Source organism: Pseudorca crassidens, chromosome 2 (assembly GCF_039906515.1).
Source record: "Pseudorca crassidens isolate mPseCra1 chromosome 2, mPseCra1.hap1, whole genome shotgun sequence".
In the NCBI taxonomy this organism is placed as follows: Eukaryota; Metazoa; Chordata; class Mammalia; order Artiodactyla; family Delphinidae; genus Pseudorca; species Pseudorca crassidens.
The window spans coordinates 85,576,928-85,597,291 of NC_090297.1; the positions used below are offsets into that span (position 1 = coordinate 85,576,928).

Sequence of the window (20,364 nt, forward strand, 5' to 3'; positions counted from 1 at the left end):
AGTGACTCAATCAGTCATCAGCTCAGAGCACACATTTATAAGTGAATTTCAAGTATTTCTAGACTAAAAAATTAAAATATAGCAGGTAACGAGGTTTTTACATGAAGTCCTGGCAAAAAGTACATTTGTCCTGTTTCCTCCCATAGAGAAATCAACATCTAGTGAAAATGTAAAGGATAAATATAGATTCCTTTCACAGGAGCTGCCTTTTCTCTGTTTATTAATTGTGTAATGGGTTCACAGTTCAAAAGGCTCAAATTTGGCAGTGGTAGACAACTGATATTCTAAAACCAATAAAGCAGGGTATGGTGCTGTTTACCAGGGAGGAGTGATTTATTTTATCATTTGATTTTAAATATTTAATGAAATCCACGACATTTTGATTGGCTTGAAAACTCTGGAAAGAAAAAAAAAAAACCCAAGAAAACAGAAGTGGGAATCATCTTGACATTTTTATTTTAAGAACAATGACTCCACCTCAGCTAACAGAAGTGAATTACTAAAGGAATCTGTTTCTCTATGTGAATTTTAGTAATGGAAAATTATGTTTATTCTGTCTCTTAAAATGACTATTAACCAGATAGTTAAAATGTATATTGATTTGAAAAGGACAGTAACATTTTAACCTATCCAGTGTGCCAATTCAGTCCAATTCTGTTCTATGTATGCTCAAAGCTGATTAGTTTTAATGAACTGTTCTATGAAAGTAATACCACCAAGCATTCATTTTTTTCCTAGTTAATGCCATGCTAAATTAATGGTATAATGAGAAAGAACTCAGGGATGTGCCAGCATCTTAAATGGTAAAGAAATTGGGGGCTATCAGACCCAGTCAAGTGGTAAGTAGAATGATAAATCTAATTGCAATGTGCTCAAGTAAAAGACACCCAGATCCAGGTAGAAGAGCATGAAACTCGGAGTCCAGACCTGGCAGAGTTGGGTAAGGGGCAGAAAAGAGGACATTTAGAAGAAAATCAAGTAGCACCTCTTGAACACTGGTTCAGGAAAGCTTTGTGGAACTAAAAACATTTCTTTTAGATATCTTAACAGTACTATACTATCTGACCAAAAGAACTGCTATAATTTGACTACTGTAAATGCCAGCTTATGTACAGAACTCATCTCTTGTTTTTTTGTTTTTGTTTTTTGTTTGTTTCGTTTTGGGTTTTTTAAAAAAATCTATTTATTTAGGCTGCACCAGGTCTTAGTTGCAGCTTGTGTACTCTTACTTGAGGCATGCATGTGGGATCCAGTTCCCCGACAAGGGATTGAACCCAGGTCCCCTGCCTTGGGAGCTTGGAGTTTTACCCACTGGACCACCAGGGAAGTCCCAGAACCCAACTCTTCTTAACCGAGGATAGACTTTGCATATGTGTGTACATGTGTGTGTATAATATATATTATGATGCATGTAAACATATTCACAACTACAGGTACACAAGCAACTCCATATCTACTTACCTAGCTGTATATGTATACGTGTATGTATGGTTTAGAAGTATTAGTTAGTAACAAACATATTGTAGCTTTATCAAAAAGTAAAACACCCATCCTTCTCAAACTCTTCCAAAAAACTGCAGGGTGGAACACTCCCAAGCTCACCCTGATCCCCACCATCACCCTGATACCAAAACCAGACAAAGATATCACAAAAGAAGAAAATTACCGGCCAATATCACTAATGAACATAGAACCAAAAATCCTCAACAAAATACTAGCAAACAGAATCCACAAACACATTAAAAGGATCATACACCATGATCAAGCGGGATTTATGCCAGGAACGGAAGGATTCTTCAATATACGCAAATCAATCAATGTGATACACCATAGTAACAAATTGAAGAATAAAAACCTTATGATCATCTCAATAGATTCAGAAAAGCTTTTAACAAAATTCAGCACCCATTTATGATAAAAAACTCTCCAGAAAGTGGGCACAGAGGGAACCTACCTCAACATAATAAAGGCCATATACAACAAACCCACAGCAAACATCATTCTCAATGGTGAAAACCATAATTTGAAAAGATACATACACTCCAATGTTCCTTGCAGCACTATTTACAATAGCCATAATTAGAGAAAATACATGCACCCCAACGTTCACTGCAGCACTATTTACAATAGCCAGGGCATGGAAGCAACCTAAATGTCCACTGACAGAGGAATGGATAAAGAAGTGGTACATATATACAATGGAATATTACTCAGCCATAAAAATAATGCCATTTGCAGCAACATGGATGGACCTAGAGACTGTCATACTGAGTGAAGTAAGTCAGACACAGAAAGACAAATGTCATATGATATGGCTTGAATGTAGAATCTAAAAGGGTACAAATGAACTCATTCGCAAAAAGAAGTAGAGTCACGCATGTAAAAAACAAACTTATGGTTACCAGGTGATAAGGGTTGGGAGGGAGGGATAAACTGGGAGATTGGGACTGACATATACATACTACTATATATAAAATAGGTAACTAATAAGCTGTATAGCACAGGGAACTCTATCAATACTCTGTAATGGCCTATATGGGAAAAGAGTCCAAAACAAAAAAAAAGTGGGTATGTGTAACTGATTCACTTTGCTATACACCTGAATCTAACATTACATTGTAAATCAACTATACTCCAATAAAATTTTTTTTTAAAAAGTAAGACAATTAATTGACTTACCTCGTCCCCTCTACCAGCTCGAAAATCATTCACAAGAATCAGTAGGTATAGCTGCTTTAGGTAGAATGGTCTCTCTCCTTTCCTACCTTTATCTCGTAACCTTCCTATAGGATAGAAATCACCAAGAATCCATTGACTGCCATTATCCAAGGTGGTTTAAGACACCTAGACAAATTAGGGATAAGATGGCCACTAGGCCAGGCTAAGTTTTAGCCAAACAATCAAGTCATTCATCACCAAATCTTTTATAACCGATGTACCTCCTGATTGGTCTGTGCCCATGCTTTGCTGGTTAGTCAATATTTGAATGTCACTCCTGGGATCTAGCCAAATTAAAGTGAATATGAGGATGAGAGGCCAGGAAATATTTTCTATGCTAACATGGCAACAAGGTGGAGTGGGATGGGGTAGGGGTAGGAGTAACAGAGAAATGAGAAGACACAGAAATACTATCCCTTGCCTCTTAGCAAAATATATAACAAAATCTCAGCGTGCTTCTATACTTCACTGACTCCTTACTCCCTCCTTCTACCAAATGAAAGTAAATACTCCCAGAGATTTATTGTTAACATGACTTTCAAGCATTAGTTTACAACTAGAAAAAGCATGAATGGCTCATCTATTATTTGGGCCACAATGACAAATATTTAGAGTGTATCCTATTTCCACAGATCTCTCCTTAAAACCTGCATTTATATAGTAATTGGCGTTAAAAGTAGAAAGGGTTAAGAGACTAACCTAATCCTGTGTTGCATTCAGCATATCAATGCAATATGATATTGTCTCTGTGGAGTTTCATTTCACGTGATAAAAGAAACAAGAAGCATCTGATCAATAAACAGAAAATCAAGTTACATATTCCCACTAGGCTGCTCTAACAAGGATTAATCTCAGAAATGTTGGTGCATGCCTAACGTTGTGGCTTTTAATCCTCTCACACCAGTGGGTCTAAAGTACTTGCCATTAGCGCTAATGTAAAAAGAATTAATACTTTACATATGGATATCCACTCTACTCAAATGAAGGGGTTAATGGTAAAATAAGCCTTTAAGGATGTAAATGATTCCTCCCATGTGGCTGGAAAATAGCTCAAGTGTTTTTCATTTAAAATTATTAACATATAGAAACATTATTATCTCTGCAGTTAATATGCACCTCACTGAAAATCTCATGGTCTGCAAAAATTAAGGAAGGTAGCATCCCTAATGAAGTTATAAAACATATATCATTTATTAAGCAACAAATTACATCTTTAATTTTGGCTTTAATATATCTTTAATTTAAGCTTTAATCATTATATGGAAAATGCCTTCCAAAGCCCCAGGACAAATTATGTCATGACAATAGGGTTTGTTTCTTCTACCCCCTACCTTCCACCCACCCCCAGTGCTAAACAAGGTTGTAATTGACCTCAAGCTTCCTTTTTATGAGCAGGCACTTCTCTGAAATACTGAGAAAATCAAGGGCAAGACAACAAGATATGAATGTTTTTCCATTAAGAGTCTAATTGTATCTAATTTTGACATTTTTTATTGATTAATGTAGAGTATTGAATAATCTAGTGAATATTTTGAATCAGATTTTCATTGCTTAAAATGTGAAATGTTAGAATAAAAAGGTTAAAGCCAAATTAGGCATACATTTTTCTTCCCTCCCTCCCTCTCCCCCTACATTCTTTCTCCCCTTCCCTAGATTCCTTCCTCCCTTCAATAAATATTTATTAAGGGGCTTCCTTGGTGGCGCAGTGGTTGAGAGTCTGCCTGCTGATGCAGGGGGCACAGGTTCCTGTCCCAGTCTGGGAAGATTCCACATGCCGCGGAGCGGCTGGGCCCGTGGGCCATGGCCACTAAGCCTGCGCATCTGGAGCCTGTGCTCCGCAACAGGAGAGGCCACAGCAGTGACAGGCCCGCTACCGCAAAAAAAAAAAAAAAAAATTTATTAAGCAGCCTTGATATGATAGGCATTGTTCTCTTCTAGGAAAATTTATCTAAATTTGTTTTAAATCATATACTAATTTAATGTAATGTCTATTTGCACAAAGCATAATTTCAGTTGTCAATAGTTGATAAAGTTTGTCTGAAAAACCTTCTTTCAAAGGAAAAATACTTTATGTCTTGATAATACAAGGGGGCAAACTCTGTTCAGTGTGCTTATAGAAATCAATCATACTTCTTTGAAAATAATTAGGGAAGAGTCATGACAATTGACATGTCATTAAAATCTTTAATAAATTATTTATCATTGTTCATCCTCTAACACAATGCTCATCACCTGTTTTACATAAACAGGTAGTTTCAATCACAAAATGTTAGCATTCTGATGCTATATGTAGAAATTTTGATTACATGCCATTTCTCAAATGGCAAATATGTTTTCCCCTGTGTAGCAGGTCGAGGTGAAGGATGAGTCAGCTGAAGGAGGAGAGATGTGTTGATCCTGGAGGAAGGAGGGCAGGAGGAGAGGACAGAGGAAGGAGCACGCTGATAGGTGCTGGTGAAACTTCCAAAACAACTGGTACTAATCCTGAATTGCCAGTATGTGTCTAAATCTGTTCATTTATTTTATATACATTTACAAATTAAAATTACAGTTTTAAAGAGGTAGGGTATGAATATAAACATATATAATGAATTAATTCTAATTCATAAATTTTATTACATTAAATAAATAATGAGGGTATCATTACATGTCAATTAACACCAATAATGAGTAAAGACACAGTATAGAAAAGAAAATGAAATTAGATTCCTTGAACATACAGAGGACAATTGCACAGAGCCAGAACTATGGGCACCATACAAGTGGTAGTTACTCTATGGGTTTGAACTGGGCAGGTTGACTTATATTCAGATTTTTTTTCAATAGTAAGTACTATAGTACTACGTGTTCTGACTTTTGGTTGAATCTAAGGATGTGGGACTACAGATACGGAGGAACTGTGGATACAGAGGAACTGCAGATCCCAAGGGCCAGTTATAAAGTTATGCCTGGATTTTTGACTGCACGGAGGATTGGCCCCCCCAACGCCCCAACTGTTTAAGGGTCAAATGTATTTTCTTTTGTGTATACATACAAAATTATAATTTTCTTTGACTTTTCACTGCTGGATCATCTTTTTCTCTAACTTTCCAGCTCATGAAGAGCCAGAGAGACTGGATCTTACTTATAATCCCAGCGGTATCTCTCATGGAGTCAATACTCAAATAACTGACCTATGGGAAATTTTATACTGCACCTACAAAGTTCTACTCATGGCACTGAAATATAGTGATTTAAAGTATAATAAATGTTTTTAAATGAGCCAAATCTTTAAAGTTGATTTAAATTTTTTAACAAAGTTTTATAACAAGGTGTATCAAATCAGGTTCCCACAAGAAACAGATTTCACTCTTAAAGGATAATAACTCCAGGAGATTTTATTTACAAAGGAAACATTGCAAAGGTGCAGGTAAGATGTTAAGGAATAACAAGGGACAGAGACTTGGGGCTAGAAGAATTAATCTAACATCAATGGTTCTGCCAGATAATGTAACACTTTCACTCTGTTTTCAGTAGATCAAGAGTCACCTATTAGATATTACAGCATATAGTATTTACAACACAGTGAGGTTATTTCCCCCATAAATCTGACAGAGCAAAATCAAACATAGAAACTTTTTATAAAACCAGATAAAACTGAGATAAAAAGTACTTCAAGGATGATTTGCTCCCAGAAGGGGCTTGACTTGTCCAAAACTGCATAGTCAACTAAGTGACCAAGCTGGGGTCTGGACCCAGTTACTTAATTCTCAGACAACTTAATTTTCATTAACAATGAAAGCATCATGATTACCCACCAAAAGAAATCAAATGTACATCTTCCCTACTCACCAAAACATGCACTTTTCAATGTATTTTTAAAAACCATGTTTAAGTGTGAATATACAGGATTATTTAATGTTATAAGTTGCAGAGACCTTGGATATCATCAGAGCTCACTTGTCTCATTGTAGTAGTGAGAAAATGAAACTTACAAACTTTTTGAATATTTGGGTACCAAAAGCTAGTTAAGGGCAAAACTAAGACTTCGAGATCTTCTAATTCAAACATTGATACTCCTTCCACAATCAAAGCTGCCTCTGATTTTTTCCTTATTTATTCTATAATGGCAGGCTTTGATCTACTTTTTTTCCCAACTTTATTGTAGTACAATTGACAAATAAAAATTGTATATATTTAAGGTGTAAAATGTGATGATTTAATACACATATGAAATGAAATGATTATCATGACCAAATTAATACATCCATCATCTCACACAGGTGTTTTTGCTTGTGTGTGGTGAAAATACTTAAGATCCACTCTCTTAGCAAGTTTCAAGTATACAACACAGTATTACTAACTATAGTCACCTTGCTCTACATTAGAACCACAGAACCTAGTCTATACTGAAAGCATGTACCCCTTGACCAACATATCCGCATTTTCGCTACCCCTCAGTCCCTGGTAATCACCATTCTACTCTCTGGTTCTATGAGTTTGACCTTTTTAGGTTCCATATATAAGTGAGATCATACAGTATTTGTCTTTCTGTGATCGACTTATTTCACTTAGCATAACGCCCTTCAGGTTCATCTTTGTTCTCACAAATGGCAGAATTTCTTTCTTTATTTTACTGCTGAATACTATCCCATTGTGTGTGTGTGCGTGTATATGTATATGCGTACACGCGCACACACACACAATGGGATAGTATATATATGTGTATATATACACACATACATATATTATTCATATATATATACATATATATCACGTTTTCTTTAGGAAATGTACACTATTAGTAATAATGTAAATTGATACAGCCATTAGGGAAAACACTGTAAATCTTCCTCAAAAAATTTTAAAAAAATAAGTACCATTTAATCCAGAAATCCCGCTTCTGGGTATACAACCAAAGGAAATGAAATCTGTATCATAAAGAGATATATGCACTTCACTGTTCAATGCAGCTATTAAAAATAGCCACCTCACAACGGTCAGAACGGCCATCAAAAAAATCTCTCAACAGTAAGTGCTGGAGAGGGTGTGGAGAAAAGGGAACCCTCTTGCACTGTTGGTGGGAATGTAAACTGGCACAGCCACTCTGGAGAACAGTATGGAGGTTCCTTAAAAAACTAAAAATAGGGTTTCCCTGGTGGCCCAGTGGTTGGGAGTCCGCCTGCCGATGCAGGGGACACGGGTTCATGCCCCGGTCCGGGAGGACCCCACGTGCCGCGGAGCAGCTGGGCCCGTGAGCCATGGCCGCTGAGCCTGCGCATCCGGAGCCTGTGCTCCGCAACGGGAGAGGCCACAACAGTGAGAGGCCCGCGTACCGCAAAAAAAAAAAAAAAAAAAAAAAGGATATGCTGGTTGGCATGATAAAATACAGTGTTCTGATTGATTCAGTTGCCTTTAGCATTTAGTAATATGTAAACAAGTTAACTACTTTCCATGAAATTGGAATTAAGCGAATTTTTTTTTTTAATTTTATTTATTTTTGGCTACGTTGGGTCTTCGTTGCTGCATGCGGGCTTTCTCTAGTTGCGGTGAGCGGGGGCTATACTCTTTGTTGCGGTGTGCGGGCTTTCTCGTTACGGTGGCTTCTCTAGTTGGGAGCACGGGCTCTAGGCGCACGGGCTTCAGTAGTTGTGGCACACGGGCTCAGTAGTTGTGGCGCACGGGCTTAGCTACTCTGCAGCATGTTGGATCTTCCCGGACCTGGGCTCGAACGCATGTACCCTGTATCGGCAGGCGGATTCTCAACCACTGTGCCACCAAGGAAGCCCCTAAGCGCATTTTTGTACTTAATTGTTTATAATGTCACATGAGAATTCTGAAAAAATAATTTCCTTTCCTTTCAAATGTGTTACATATATACAATCCATATCCATGTTTTAATCAATGCAAGAAAAGCTAACTAATGATATTGTTAGAGCCATTGGTTCTATTTTTACAATACTGACCAGCATCACAAATCCAGCAGCTATGTTTTTTATTCCTTTAAAAAGTTTCAGTTTTCCTCCTTAGTCTTGGTATCTTTTGTATTTTTACCATATATACAAACTCAAATTTCACTTAGTTTCTAGGAAATCTGGAAGCAATTTTTATCCATTAAAAATGGATATTTTTTAATATGGCAACATTATTTTCTAGGCTTAAAGCATTTTTAAATATTGCCAGTGGCATTTGTGCCTATACTAGTTGACAGCTTTTTCTCATGCTGAAAAATAGATTTGGGGAAGTTAAAGCAAATTCACACATCTGGAATTGCCATGACTGATTCAAAATATAAAATAGCTGAATGCTATGAGAACCAATTTAGTCATTGTTTTTTATTTAATGTTATAGTTAGGCAAAATTCCCTAGAATAAGTAAAAAATATATGTATATATAGGAACCCTGGAATTATTACCCTGGATCAAACTCAGATTCCAGGGCTACTTGGCTACATCACTATCTCAAGGTATACATAGGACATTAATCTTAAAGTTCTCCTATGTATTGGTGTTTCCATACCCATTTGAATATATTTAGATTTCTCACTAAGAGCATCTCATTGGTTATAAGAACCATTTCCATATCACCTTCTCAAAATCAGGCAAACATAATTGGCCAAAACATTTCACTCAAGCTTCAAATAGCTTACAGTTTCACATATTAGACCAGAAATCCATATTTACTTTTTATACTGTTCAGTAGTGTATGACTTTTATTAGTGTATGCTCTTTCATTCTTCAGTCTCCCAACACGTGGAGGTCTAAGCTTCTTACGCTTCCTTCATACTTCTGCCTTCATCTAATCATTTTAATTAGAGTTTTATGGTTCCATTTTTATTATCATTTTTAATTAAAAAAATCAGCCTCCCATTTGCAAATGTACTATAGCTTTATATGAAATTGGATAATTAGAAGTTTTCACCCCATTAAGAGAACTATCATATTTGCTTCAAACTCAACTATCTAATAATTGGCAAATTTATACACCTACCGTATAAGAGTACCTAAATTCATAATGATGGCCATGTCAGCATTGTAAGAAGCTGAATGTCTTTTGGATATCAAAGAAATTTGAATTTGAGTATAATAAAAATATTAACTATTTTTAGCATAAACATTGAGAACCTACTATAAATTTATCACTCTTCTAGGTACTTTGAGTAGTACAGAAATATATGTACCTGTACTTATATATTATTTTATATTTAATGTGTTAGGATAGGGATATGAGTTAATTTGAATACCACTATACATGTACACTGGAATTGAACAATTAGGTAAATCAATGGCAGATGATGGGAGTCAGCTTTCTCACTGTTGGCATAGGAGGATATAGGCAAATAAAGGGAAGATGCTAAAATGACCAATGAATTAGAGCTGGAGACACCAGTATGTACTCATGTTCAGCTTAGTATAGATACAGATGATTATACATTTATAGATATATGTATGTACACAGGTGAGTATACACATATATATTTTCTTACTCTGTCAGTTAAGAGGTCCTAGAAGCAATAACACTGCAGTAGCAATGAGCATACTTAGCTCTGAGATCTTCATTTTTAATAAATGGACCTTGGAGAAATGGCTGATTCTAGGACTAGGGCAAAAAATATACAAGATATGCCTGTAGTCTGTTGTAGTGCCAGAAGTTAAGTGCTAAAACACAAATACACATACGCATACAAACACACACACACACACACACACACACACACACATAGGATGATGGGCATACATCACAGAAGCACGGGAGCCAACTTACAGAACTCCTAATGGTCACAGCTGGAAAAATTAGAGCAACAAAATAAATAGCTTAATATTAGATTATATCCCAAAGCACAAAATAAGCATCCTTGAGCTCATACTTATATAAATAAATGATGAGATAAATGAATAAACAGGAAGAATAGACAAATCTCCACACAGTATAATTCCAAATAATTTATGTAGGTACTGTACTCTCAAAGAAGGGGAGCATAACTCCCCAACTCTTAAGTATGGCCTCTGCTCATAGTGACTTCGTTCCAAAGAGTATGAAAAGGGGGCAAAAGAGTAACTTATTAGTGGGGAAACCTGGCATACACTACTTTAGCCAGGTAGACTAGAACAACTTATTGAAGGTGGACTATCATAGAAAGTGAAAAGAATGACCAATCTAGAGTAGAGATGATTCACTGCAGAATAACTGGAAATAAATTTGGAACCATAGAGTGTTCAGTTGTTACCAAGACCTCATAAAGTCAGCCCTAAGCAACAGAAGCATCTTAATGAGGGTTTTTTTGATCAGGGACACAATATAATGAAAAGAACTATTAAGGAAGATAATTTTAGTTGGCGGGATGAAATTAAAGAAGAAATTCTGATACAGAGAGCCTGTCTATAAGAGAAAATATTATTGTTTATAAACATCTGAAATAGAGTAGCAGCAGATACAATAGAAGAAAAAAATGATACAGAATTATTATAGATTAATTGTAGATGATATACAGGACAGTAACTGTTATGGTCTGAGTTGTGTGCCCCAAAATTCATATGTTGAAGTCCTAACCTTCAATACTTCAAAATGTGATTGTACTTGGAGATAGGGTCTTTAAAGAGGTAACTAAATTAAAATTAAGTTAAAGTCATCGGAGTAGGTCCTAATCCATTAAGACTGGCATCCTTATAAGAAGAGGAAATTAAGACACAAACACACACAAGGAAAGACCATGTGAAGACAGACACGGAGAAGACAGCCATCTACAAGCTACGGAGAGAGGTCTCAGAGGAAACTAACCCTGCTGACACATTGATCTCAGACTTCTAGCTCCCAGAATTGTAGGAAAACAAACTTTGTTGTTTAGGCCACCCACTTTGTGGTACTTCGTTATGGTAACCTTGGAAAATTAATATAACGATAAAACAATAATTCTCAATTCTGAAGTTTTGCAACCTAGTACAATAACCACGACATCACTAAAAGTAACTGGGAAAATGGAGGAGGAAGTTCATGTGGGCTGTGGCAGATGATAAATCCATCAACACAGATAAATCATTGTGCTCTTTGGGTCATTTAAAAAATCAAGGATAAAATAGCTTGTCCTCTTGACTGTGTACCTACTAGCCTGTGGGCAAAGTGAGGTCTGAGACCACTTCCTTCTTATTTTTCACTCTCTGTGATCTTGAAACATAGCAAGAAATATATAAATATTGGTTAAGCTAATGAATTTATATTTCCCACAGTGCCAAGCCCAGAGTGTCTTGCATTTATCAGTGATTCATTAATGTTTGTTGAAACAAATCAATAGGAAAAATGTTTTAAGCCCTAGTCAAAGTTATAATTATTTTTGAATGTCAATGATACCAACATAACTTAAATGAGAAAACAATTATTAAAGTAATGGGAAAAATATCATGCAAATATCCAGCTACTTCAGGTACTTTAAGATGATTTTAATCTCAATTTAATTTGGAAGTGAATACTTCCAATGCCTATAACTGGTTACTCCAAATGACAGGAAAAAAAGCAAGCAATGACTTCTAAGCCTCTCCGAAAACCTCTGCCTAACTGAAAATGGGTTTGTGTTCTCTCTCACATTTCTACTTCAGTCTATTGCTTCTAAATATGATGTATATATTTCCAACATAATCAATAGTCTTCTAAAACAATGTTAAGTTGCTATCAGTTGTTAGTATTTGCCTGACTTGTATAGGTGAGAAGGATCAAGTCTTATCATGTCTCCCTCTGTATTAGCTTGAAAACTGTCAAAATGAAAAGACATAGAAAGGGAAGAGATTGGAGGGGAACTATAATTCTTGAAATACATATTATGTGCCAGGTATTTTCTAGGTGGCATACATTCAATTCCCACAGCATCTCATCTCTAGTTTATCTAAGGGGGAATTGGAGCTTAAATATGTTGAAGTAACTTCCCAAGGTATCATATTCACTAAGTGGCAGATCAAGGATTTGGTTCCAAAGCCTAGATACTTTAATTTACAGCCCACTGCCTTCTAGGATTAATGAAACTTTGTATGTAAATATTAACAACAATAATTTAATAACTATAATCATTTCAATTATCGCTTCCAAGTAAGTAAACTGCTGTTACCTGCATATCGCCTCTTGTTGCATTATAAACTGAGGACCCAGCCTGTGGCAACTCACATTGTTTCAGGTATACTTCCCAGATCACCCTCCTGCTCTTCAACTTCTCAGGTTTCTAGGTACCAAAGAATGTATGTCCCCTCGCCTTCCCAATTATGACACCGCACTTGGAGGCCCAACTATGCTTTTGTCTGTTGCAGGGCCAGCAAGTTTCTAAGTTCCCCTATCCCCATCTTGCCTATGACAGAAAATCCTGCTCTGAATAACACTTATTTCCTTCTCTCTACGTACTGTGTTTTGGAACATCTTTTCCAGACTGGATGACTTAGGGGGATTGAGCACTACCAACTGATTATCATTCGACACTACATTGCTAACTGCATTGAATTATAATAATATATATTTATATATATATATAGCATATATAATGTATACAAATAAAATACATTATTATAATTATAATACTATTAGGTCCAAAGAGGCAAAATTATAAAGAGCCTTTTGAACCACACTGAAGACTTTGGATGCCATCCTGAGAAAGACCAGTTTGCAAGCTGGGTTGTAACTATCTAGTAAGGAAAAGATAAGTGCTAGGACTAAGGAATGATAAGAAAGGGACCCATTTTTGAGACATTTAGCAGTAGACTCTTTAGGATATGAAAACTGCCTGGATATGGAAGGAAAGGGAGAGAAAAAGTCTCTGAAACTTTGGTCACTTCCATTGACTAAATCTTCAGGAGCATTTGCTTCCTGGAATTACCCATCCTATTGCCCCAGCTCTCTAATACTCTCCATTTATACTCCAGGAACCTATTTCCACATCCTGCTTTAGCTCACGCCCGCTGTGTATTCGTCACTCCTCCCTGCATCTTGATATATATTCCATGCCCAGATATCACCCAGTATACACAGTGATTCTCTTGTTGTGTATGCCATAGAGAAAAAATTCTCCGACATTAATGGTTAAATTGCCATTTGAAAATCAACTAGTAATAAGAAAAAATGCTTTTGGCTTCATATATGTTTTGCCTGCTGTTTTAGGTCCTGCAATCAAGTACATAGCAATAGTCTCAAACAACTGTATCAATAACAGTTAATTATAGGAAATCTAATACCACTTGGAAATCTTGCCAATAATAACAACAATGATAATAATAATACCTCTTCATAATTTTTAGGAGATGAGAACAACCATGATTTGTGAGGTGACAGCCAAGTCCTACTTAGACTTACAAAATGATTTATATATGCAAAATAAAATGGTTAAAAGGAGAAAAATTCAGGATTCTCATTTCATTATATGCAAACAGAACTAGTAAATACTAATGTATGACTGTGCTGTTTTATGGGCCATGTATTATATGTAAAAGAGCATTATGTGCTTAGACTTTGCAACTAGACACCTGGGTTCAAATCCTAGCCTCTACATGCTAACAAAAGGACTTGGGATGAATTTTCAACTGGGAATCCCAATGATGGGAAGATACGCATAATTCATTTGACTTAACATATGTAACAGAATTAGAAGAATGCCTGGCCATTAGTAAACTCTCACACACATTAGATATTATCTCTGCTCCTTTTAAGTTAATAGTTATCTTTAAAACAAAAAAAAAAGCAAATCACTGATTTATTTGATTTTCTGTTTTCCTCCCAGACCATAACTACTCTAGCAGAAAATGCTATCTGTCCACCTCTAAGTCACATGCTAAATCTGACATCTTTTTACCACTTAGGTTGCTACCACTTGGTTTGGGCTTTCCCAGAAACAGCCTAAGACAAGAAATCAATTGCAAGTACTTTATTTGGGAGATGATTACATCCTTGGCAGAGGAGGACATGAGTCAGGGATTCTGGGAGCCAATGTAGGACACTTGCCTCAGAGCTATCCCATCCCGGGGGTCTGGTAACTGGAGCGTTTAGGGGGCATCAGTGATAGTTCAAAGGTGGCTCATAGAGGCATTATTTCTTTTGGTACATCCTGCCTCTCCACTGTCATCTCATACTGGCCCCTTACTTTTTAGATTGATACAGCCATATTTTATCAAATGTAGTAAAGCCAGCATGACCCACATCCTCACATAATTCAATTACTCAAGTGACTCTCCTCAGAGATGCCATTTCTGATCATTCTATTTAAAATAGCACCCGCACCCCACTCCCCTTAAAAGTCAAAAATTTATTTCAAATGTTAGCAATCTTTTGTTCAAGATCAATATATTCAGCAAATACTATGATGGGTTTTAGAAATTAGAATCTAGACAACACTATGATTTATATAAATCTTTTAAATTTTATTATTATACCTATAAAATGGGGATAATAAAATCTATTTTCAGGGGTATAAGAATTGAATAAAATAATACAAATATGCTATAAAGTACTATATAAATGTACTACAAATGCAGTGTTCTTATACTTAACACTTTTTAATATTTTGTATTAAAGTTTTCCATACGGTTCATTTTATTTCATTTCCATTTTCCTTCCTTAACCACTTACTTTTGTCTGTTTTGTTTTGTTGTTTGCTTCCTAGGTCCCTTCAAATACTCTGTATGCCATCTCTTATGTGTCTAATCTGGCGCTGCTCTATTTCTCCATGACTTCTTAGTCACTCTCTTTCTAGCTCCCTCCACATCTTCCTCCTGGAGGGTTTGTTCCTTCCTCTGAGCATTCTGCCAGTATTGTCTCTCCTGCCGCTTGAAGCTAACAAAACCCTGAACTGCTGCTTCTCTAGGACCTCGGAGCTTAATGTTTTGTCAGCTTCAAGCTGTTTTGGAGAAAGTGTTGGCTTATTTCTCAGCTGTAGCATTGACTTAGCAAGTCTTCCTTCTAAACCTGTAAATAATTCATTTCAGGTCAAGTTTTTGTTACTAGAAACTTTTCCCAGTAAATAAGTTTCTTTATCTCTGGTACGAAAGTATGGTTTGGTGGTACTAGTGCTAAGCAACTTATTAATAAAATATAAGTTCTATAATAGGAAGGCATAAGCCTACCACTTAGGTACAACACTATCTGCTACTATTTTTTTGTTTTGGGGAGCAAAGCAAAGAATTACAGTGGTAATACAGCTTCCCGCCCTTCGGAAAGCCTGTCAATAGGCGGTACTGTCAAAAGCTTCAAGACATAAGCCAAACCTCAATGGAACACTAATGCTCCTGTTGTCTTGATATGTTTCAGTCTAGGTTCTATAATAACTTAAATAATTGAAGAAATGGAGGTAGTTGAAACAACAACAAAAAGGTAGGTACGTAACAGGCTTCTGAGAGTGGCTTACCAATTTTCATTTTGCTGATACTACACCTAATGTGGCTTACAGGGATCCCAGAAGGATTTCCCAGTCACTTCAAACTGTCATAGTCTGAGCTGCCCCAATGATGGGAGTGGGATCAAGAGTACTGGGCATTCTGTTAGTCACTCCAAGCCCAAAAGACTGTAAGTCAAGAACAGGCACAAACTCTCTTCTGATCGGCAAAATTGAAAGCCCAGCCAGCCACTATCAATCCTGCTCAGAGTATAGTTTATCTTCTCTTGTCAATCTAGAAAACCCTACTTGTTGCTGGCATTTCAACAAGCAAGATTTATTAAGGGTGAAATGTCAATCTTGAGCCTTGCTCCACCTTGTCCCAGGTCAGTAGGCAATGAAAGTGGTCATTCTAGAAAGTGGCATTTTGCAATCATAAGCACTTATGTGAAACCAATTTGAGAAATGATTTATGTTGACAAAGAGTAAGAGATCAAATGCATAAAGCAATAAAGAGATGGACAAAAAAATATGTGCTTCTAAGGAACCTGTTATTCAGAACTAAGTTGAAGGAATTTCATGTAAAAAAGTAGATATGAATTAATAACTTTTCTATGTTTTATTCAGGAAAAAGGAAACACATGCAAACTGCTAAAATATAAAAAGAAATGAAAATGGAATCTTCTTGAAACATAATTTGCAATTTTGGACAAATGTTTGCTCTTTAAAGGTATGGGAGTAGGAAAAATAATTTGTGGAGAGATCTTTATAATACAGTAGGGGGATAAAAGAGTCAGAGAAACCATAACATTAAAAGATGCAAAATAAGAATATTAGATCATTTTATGGATAACACAGTTATAGTTTTTTTAAATGATTTTTAAAGACCCCTTTGAAATTGAGACTTGAATTATACATAAATACAGCCACAGGGTTGGACTTCTAAAATTCCATACCACCACTCAGTTGTAACCTAAAAGTAATGCCAAGAGTACATAAGCACAAGACCATGTAACTTCTTCCATAGTAAAAATAACTAATATAACAGGGAGTGAAATGAAAAGAGCTGGCAATGCATTTCCCCCCCAGCATATCAAGCAGGTTTTCATAAGGAAGCTGTGGTCATCAATCACTACCTCATTACCAGCCCGTCATCTGGGCTTAGGCTAAATGTATTCTGGCTGGCTGCCATACTAAATGTTCAATGAAACATCCTTAAGTCTCTCTACAAGTTCAGCTGTAGAGAACATGCTATACATCAAAGAGGAACATTAGCGTTATCATAGCTTAATAAATAGTGCCATTCTGGCAATGTAATCTTGTGTTCTAGAGCTATCTACCATCCCCAGTATTATACTGCTTAAGTAAACAATCTTGCTGTCTCCTGTGAGGTTTATTTAATGATAAATGCATATAGAGATAATTACTCATACTACAGATATACAGATATACTGCCAAATCTACTCAAAAGCTGGACATAAATGAGATTAACAAAATATTTTAATACACACAACATATAAAAAAAAAATCTTTCTGGGAATATAAGTCATACATGTCCATTGCTATTCATCATGTTTGACTCTCACTGGAAAACTTTTAAGCCAAATAATGGCCCCAATCTTGCTGGTGACTTTCACAATTTCAACTAACACAGATATTGGGTGATACACTCGTTGTTGAAATGATTGCTCACTGTCATTAGTCTTATAATGATAGTCCCAGAATTTTTAATATACATACAGGTGTCATTACCTTCACTTGTATAAACTATATACCTAAGTTTGAGGATGGGCTATTTTTTAACGTGAAATGTGCAAAATGGTTTCAGAGCAGTCAACATTTTTGCAGTTTCTGGTTATTCTTAGTTTGGTCGTTAAAGCCTAAGGATATAGGCAACATGCACATTACTAAGAAAAAATGTCCCTGGCTTCTTCCCAAGTTTCAAAAATATATAAGTAATTCTAAAACAAAATTGTGGGGCATGCTTTTTTAACACTAACAAATTTGCTGAAGCCACACAACTTTCTTTGGTTTTCTTGCTAATTACATGCTTTTGATTAAGAGTTTCCAAAAAAATAGTGATAATATTTAAGAAATCTGAAAGCTAAATCTAAAATGTGAAGTCAAACATCTTAATAAGAATTATGAATCAAGATGGGATATGCCAACAGTAAGTAAATTTTAAAAAGAAAAGACTTAGTGTCAAATATAAGATGAAGGTCATCTTGGACCAGAAAATGAGATATAAATATAAAACAGCAAGCAATATTAAGGCCCTCATAAAATAAAGGGCACTAAAAATGAGATAAGGATATGGAATCAGGTTTCCCCTGAAAGTCTAGGTCTGGGGCTGGGCTAACCTGCCAGGGAAAAGTGGCCAAAACCATTGCCAACACGCCGTCTGAAACTATGACATTTTAAAATGTGAGCCTACAGGGGATAGTTGGGCATAGACACAGCCTCTTCACTATTAATCAAACCAAGACATCAACCACTTCAGACATTAGATCACTGTGGGAAGAAGCCCCCAGACACATTATTAAGATGTCAAGGAGGAAAACCGTTCACTCTATTCTTAGATTCAGTGTCTGGGACCTGTGAATTCAACAAATAAAAGATTAACAGGAGAAAAGGTGTATGGTTTTTATTAATATTTGCATGCATAAGCGTTCACAGAAAATAAGCAAAACTCAAGAGGAAGTTTGACTTGGGGGCTTATACACTCTTTTAACAAAGGAAAGGAGGTTTGTGCTACAAGGGAAGATAAATTATGGGGAAATGACTAAGAAATATATGAGGGAAATAAAGAAAGATAAGGGTTATTTTAGTAAAGTCTGTTTATGCAAACTCGTCTCAAGTGTTGAATCCAATCTTTGGCATTGAGGTCCTCTTCCCTTCCTTTCCTGCTGGGCAGGGCAGGGTGGTCAGGGGCATGACTAAGGGGCACTTCCACAAAGAGAAATTTATGCCCTGTTTTTAGGCAGATAAGGGGAGGGCAGAGTACTCTTCCTGTATCTGTGATTCTTAATTGCTTTCAATTCAAAATAATCCTTATGCCTAAGAGGCATATTTTGGGGAGGCATATTCTGATTCCCTTCAAAGACCTGATTCAAGACTAAAGTTCTAGAGGAACAGATTAGGAAACTGCAAAACCACTGGATAGGCAAAGGAGGGTACAGATGAGGAGAGAAAGAAAAGTAAACCAACACAAAATTTTAAAATTCTATTAAAAATGAATATGCAAAAACAAATGTTATAAAGGATTCAAATGCTAAGAAAGAAAACCATCTAAGTCAATATGCGAAACAGGAATTACAAAAAAATAAACATTTTATGGAACACTCTGACAAAAACATTACAATAAGTATGTCCAGAATGCTTAGAACAGAAAATGATATATTGGTTTTTCTTAACAAAGTATCAACTTCTGGTACAAAAAGAGGGAAATTAAATATGAAACAACAGGTTTGAAAAAAATAATTGATATAAAATAATGGAAATGAAATACAATTAATAAAATAACAATAAATGAAAAAATAACTCTTGCTCTGAAGATGTCAAAAAGATAATTAGAAATGATACTGAAAAATTCATCCACAAGGCAGAATAAAAACTAAAACATGAATAAGTAGGTAGAATATATTGAAGCAGGAGGAAAGGGGGCAGGGACAACCTTTAAAAGAATGATATAGCCATAATACAAGACAAAGACTGGTTAGAACCAACTGGGTCCCAGATGAAGGAAGATTCGACTTCCAGTGGACCTTGAGCCTCATTATATGCTCATTGTAATACATTAGCATGCTAAATGACACACCCACCAGTGCCCTGACAGTTTTGAGGCCAAACATAAGAGGTCAAAAAGCGGGCAGTGGCCCAATTCCTAGAAATCCCCGCCCCTTGCCCAAAATAATTGGAATAATCCTCCCACTCATTAGCCTATGAAATTACCAGCCCATAAAAATTAACCACGCCATATTTCGAGGCTCTCTCTCACCTTCTGAGATGGCCCACGCTCTGTCTGCAGAGTGTGTTACCCTCTAAATAAATCCACTTTTTACCTATCACTTCGTCTCCGAATTCTTTCGCAATGAAGAAAGAACCTCAAATTCACCGGGAACAACATGAAAGATACCAACAGATGTCTTTGAAGTTCCAAGAATAAAATAGAAAAATAGAGAAGTATGATTTAAAAAGATAGTAGGTGAGTATTTTACAGTATTTAACACTGGTTGCCAAAGTGGGCACTTATGTTTCCACAAGGCTTATAGAACAGTGTCAGAATAAAACCTATTCATGTCTCAGTGTAGTACAACTGACAAGAGCAGGATTTT

General features: G+C 36.1%; 1 protein-coding gene across 1 annotated transcript in view; it reads right to left on the reverse strand.

Annotated features, from left to right (window-relative positions):
- DPYD (dihydropyrimidine dehydrogenase) overlaps positions 1–20,364 on the reverse strand; it is an 806,187-nt gene that overhangs the window by 477,123 nt on the left and 308,700 nt on the right. The gene's annotated exons all lie outside the window — the stretch shown is intronic.